We start from the raw sequence: 4,833 nt of genomic DNA on the forward strand, positions 1-4,833 counted from the left end.
ATTGGTAGCTTTAATATAAAGAAATTATTTAATTCATGGAAATAATGCCTGACCTGCAGCAAGCACTGTAAAGGTATCTCTTATTCATAGTATGCTTTTAAAATTTATGATTATGTTTCAGTTAGGTCTCTGGATTTAATGATATTTACTACTTATAAGTTTAATTGGAAGACCTTGTGTATCTCAGTACACAAGCTATTTTCAAAACACTTTGTTCTGACCTTTGTTTCTTCTAGATTTTTACATGGACAATAGAAGGAAAGTAGAATGAATATTAGGGGCCTAGGATAGTTCAATTGCACATGAATCTAACTTGAGAGTTGGTATTACCGTCCTAATTATAGTACGAAAAATAAATCTCATTGGTAGTGTCTCTTAATTCATTCTAATTAGAATTAAGAAAACTAATGAGAAATATTACCACATTAGGAACATTATATTTAATATAGCTGTATCCTTGTGAAGATTATTATAATCACAGGTAAGATACAATGGACCAAAGAACAACAACAACAACAACAAAGATGGAAAAGAAATAGATATTCCAGGGTGGCTTTGTGAAAAGATTACATTGATTTTGTAATAAATAAGGCTTTGTAACCTGGCAGCCAAAGTAAAAAATAATTGTATAATTTTCTGGTTTTATTTACCAAACAGAGAATGTTATAAAATTATTTACAGAGAAGAAAACATAATATTTCAATTTAAACTCAAGCAGCTATTTATCATGAAGATTTCTGGGCATGAAGGGATACATGAATATTAGCCAAATCAAGAATTTATAAATAATGTTTACTGGCTCACTTCTCTTATAATGATGATGATGTACAAATTCATTTGTTTGATCAACCTGTAACTTACACAGTGTGCATCGGAGGAGGAGGCACATAGCATGTAGTGATCATTCAATGAATGGCGCAAACTGGGGCAGTTCTGTTTGAGAAAGGAGTACTTGGACAATTATGCCAACACAGCAGGTGAGAAAAGAGAGAGAAAGAGATTGTAACTGTCCCAATAAAAACTGCAATACGTGGTCACCCTTGCACAGCATGTCCCTAGCATGCATAACTCAGATTTAAGTTGACAGGAAATTTTCAAAAACAAGTTCTATAGTAATAATGACTTGTACAGAATAAAGCATCAACAGAGTACAGATACTCAAAGTCTAAATAGCAAGACATTCTGTCTTTGTGATTCCTAAGTAATGAAGGCCAAACACCCGTTTTCTTTTAAGAAGACATTATTACTTAATGCCCATGGACCACATTTTTTTGAAGTATGAACATGGCACCTCAAAGATTCTCAGTAGACTTCCAAAAGGAAAAATTTTCTGACAATGTAACAATATTAAAATTCTGTTGAATTTTACTTAGATTAAATTTACAAAACTTAAACAAGGATTTCTTTTTTTTTTTTTTTACTTTATAGACATACACAGGCACCAAGGATCCAAGTGCAACCGATTATGACTAGTAATAATCAGATACATACAGAGAAGAAATGCATGTACCAACATCTCAGTGTTAGTAGCAAAAACAATGAGTCTCTCTGCAAGGAACAGTACATTTTAAAATGAAATGGAGATCTGTTTTAAAGGTTAAAAACTCATTCAATTTTATCTCTTACAGGGTTTATATTCGGCTTATACTAAGTTCAGTATTGTATAATTGTATTAATTCAGCTGTGAACCTAGAAAGTTACAGCCACTTGTGAAAGAGATGCACTCTTGCTCTGGAGTGTGTTACTGAATATGTTAAAGCTGTAATGAAAAAAAAAGTGAATGGGAGGCATTTTATTTTGTTTTTCAGCAAGAAGTATGCAAAGTAGATTTCCTGAAAAAAATGTAATGGATCTAAATATGCAATGAAGAGTCACAGGTAAGAAAATAAATTCTGAAATGTAGTGTCCTGTCTTAAATGTTATGGGAATGGCTTAGTGCTTTGGTGACTATATACAATGTTCTCTTGTGGGTTTTTCTGATAACACATTTAGTCTCATCTAGATACTCTGCTCCTGTGGTTTTCATTTGCTATGATTGTTATTTGGCACTTTCTGGTTATTGGTTCCAAGACCTTGTGGATGACCAAATTCTCATCTGCTCATGTCCCTCACATGCAGTGTTTATTTGTATATATCCTCCACACATCCTCCTAGATACTCTAAATTGTCTTGAAAGTACTTAGAGTACCCAATTAAATATAAATGCCATACACCGTTCTATTTTATCATTTAGGGTAAAATGACAAGAAACAGCCGATGTGAGTTCAGTCAGTACAAACATGCAGTGACAGATGTTCTGTATGAAATACAAAAAATAAATAAGAAAAAATAAAATTCAAAAAAAGAAATTAGGGGAAAACCCCAATTCAATTCACAATTTGCAAGAGGTTTTATTTTTATTTATTTTTTCTGTCTTTTTAAGACAGGATCTCCCTGTAGCCCCAGCTGTCCTGGAACTCACTCTGTAGATGAGGTTGGCCTTGAATTCACAGAGATCCACCTGCCTCTACCTCCTGAGTGCTGGTATTAAAGGCATGTACCACCACGCCTGGCTTTCACAAGAGTTTTTTTTTAATAAAATATATAAGAATAAATCTAACCAAGGAAGTAAAAGACCTACACAGTAAAAAGTTTAAGACAATGAAGCAAAGAAGACAAGGAAGATATTGGGAGATGGAAAGTTCTTCCATGTTCATTAACGGGCAGAATTAATGTGAAAATCACCATGTTACTGAAAGTAATCTACTTTTACATTGGAAGCCCCATCAAAATACCAATTGTTATGGAACTAGGATAAAAATCTAATAGATAGATAGATAGATAGATAGATAGATAGATAGATAGATAGATAGATGGATGGATGGATGGATAGATAGATAGACAGATAGATAGATAGAAAGATAGATACATAGGACAAAAGACCCTAAACAGCCAAAAAGATTTTGAGCTAAAGAGCAATGCTGGAGGCATCACAGTACCTGATCTCAAACTATACTACAGAGATATAGTAACAAAAGCTTCACAGTGCTTGCACAAAAAAAAAGAATAAAGGATCCAGAAATAATATCACATGGTTACAGCTACCTAGTTTTTGACAAAGATGTCAAAAACATGTTGGAGATAAGAGATTTCTCTAACAAATGCTCCTGAAAAGTGGATTTCCATATGTAACACAATGAAACTAGACCCATATATCCTACCCGGTGCAAAAAATCAATTTAGCAGTATCAAAGATATTAATGTAAGACCTGAAACAGTATGGCTAAAGGAAAACATAGGGAAAACCCTTTAAGATATATGTATAGGCAAAGACTTACCGAAAAGGATTCTAATAGCACAAGAATAATCCCAAGATTTGCAAACAGCACTACATGGAATTAAGAAACTTTACAGCATATGAAACAATTGCCACAGTATAGAGAGCTACAAAATTCAAAACAATCTTTGTCAAGTGTATATGTTGTGTGATGCTTTTTCTGCAGAGACATGAACAAATGTCCACTCACCTCAGAGAGAGAACTAATGACAGACCAATGTAATGATACCATCAAAGTCCAACTTGGAAAACCAGTGAGTTCATGGCAGTTGCTTACAGGAATGTAGGTAAGGAGTTACGTGACTATAGGTGACTCAAAGACAGCCCATGCCAGCCTGAGTGATGAACTCACAAAAGCTGCAGCATCTCTAGGGCTCTACAGTTTGCAGACAGCTCCAAAGCCAGAGAGTCCTCTCCAGGCTGTCAGATGGTCAGGGGCTCCCCTCCACCTTGTCATTGTCTATTGCTTCTATAATTTGGGGAGGGACCTTGAGAATATTGTTAATTTCAGCACTCTGGATTTTCTGAGGTCTGCTTGCCTCCTGATCTTCATGAGCTGCCTTCATCCCTTTGATAGGGACTGTTTCAATTTAGAGGAAATCGACAAAAAAAAATATGAAACAGAGGATTGATATATTAATACAGTATATATAAAGAACTGAAAACACTGAGAAATAAAAAAATCATCTAATAAAAATGCTCTCATGAACTAAAGAAAGAAGAAATATTAATGACCAACAAATACTTGTAAAAATGTTCAACATCTATAGCCATTAAGGGAATTGAAACTACTTTCAGTTTTCTTCTTATCCTAGTCAGAAAGGCTATAATCAAGAAAGGAATGCTAGGACTGGAGAGATGGCTCAGCAGTAAAGAGCACTGGCTGAACCCAGGTTCAGTTGCCAGCACCCATATGACTGCTAACAACCATCCTTAACTCCAGTTTCAGTGGATCCAAAGCCCTCATCTGACCTCTGTGAGCATTGCATGCACGTGGCATACTTACACGCATCTAGGCAAAACACTCATACACATAAAATAAAAATAAAATTTAAAAGTTTTAAACAGAAAAAACATGACAGCAAATGATAGCAAGAATGTGAAGAAGCCTTATAAACCCCTGAGGGGAAATAAATTTGTGCAACTACTATGGAAATTAGTAGGGATATCCCCCCCCAGAATTAAAAATGAACTTGCATATGAACCAGCTGTAGCACTTTTGGAGATATACCCAAAAGACTCTAAATCAACACATCATAGAAATACTTGAGCAGTCATGTTCATTGTTATACTAGTCATGATTCTCATGCAATAGAACCAGCCTAGATGCCCACTGGTAGATAACTGGATAAAGAGCCATATATAATGGAACTTTATTCAGCTTTAAGGAAAAATGATTGATGGAATTTGTAAGAAAGGATAGAACTGAATATCATTATGTTAAATGAAATAAATGAGATAAGAGAGATGCTACTTTTTGCTTTCATATGTGGAACCTAAACTTTTATATTTATATA

The 4,833-nt window shown here is 34.5% G+C and overlaps 1 long non-coding RNA gene across 1 annotated transcript in view; it reads left to right on the plus strand.

The window, feature by feature from the left end:
• The first annotated feature begins 1,832 nt into the window (after positions 1-1,832).
• LOC103727407 overlaps positions 1,833-4,833 on the plus strand; it is a 4,385-nt gene continuing 1,384 nt past the window's right edge. The window contains exons 1-2 of the long non-coding RNA XR_606947.1: positions 1,833-1,877; positions 3,483-3,603. This is a non-coding gene — a long non-coding RNA (uncharacterized LOC103727407). The remainder of the gene's footprint in view (positions 1,878-3,482; positions 3,604-4,833) is intronic.

The sequence above is a fragment of the Nannospalax galili genome, unplaced genomic scaffold (assembly GCF_000622305.1).
Source record: "Nannospalax galili isolate Female #2095 unplaced genomic scaffold, S.galili_v1.0 scaffold128, whole genome shotgun sequence".
Lineage (NCBI taxonomy): Eukaryota > Metazoa > Chordata > Mammalia > Rodentia > Spalacidae > Nannospalax > Nannospalax galili.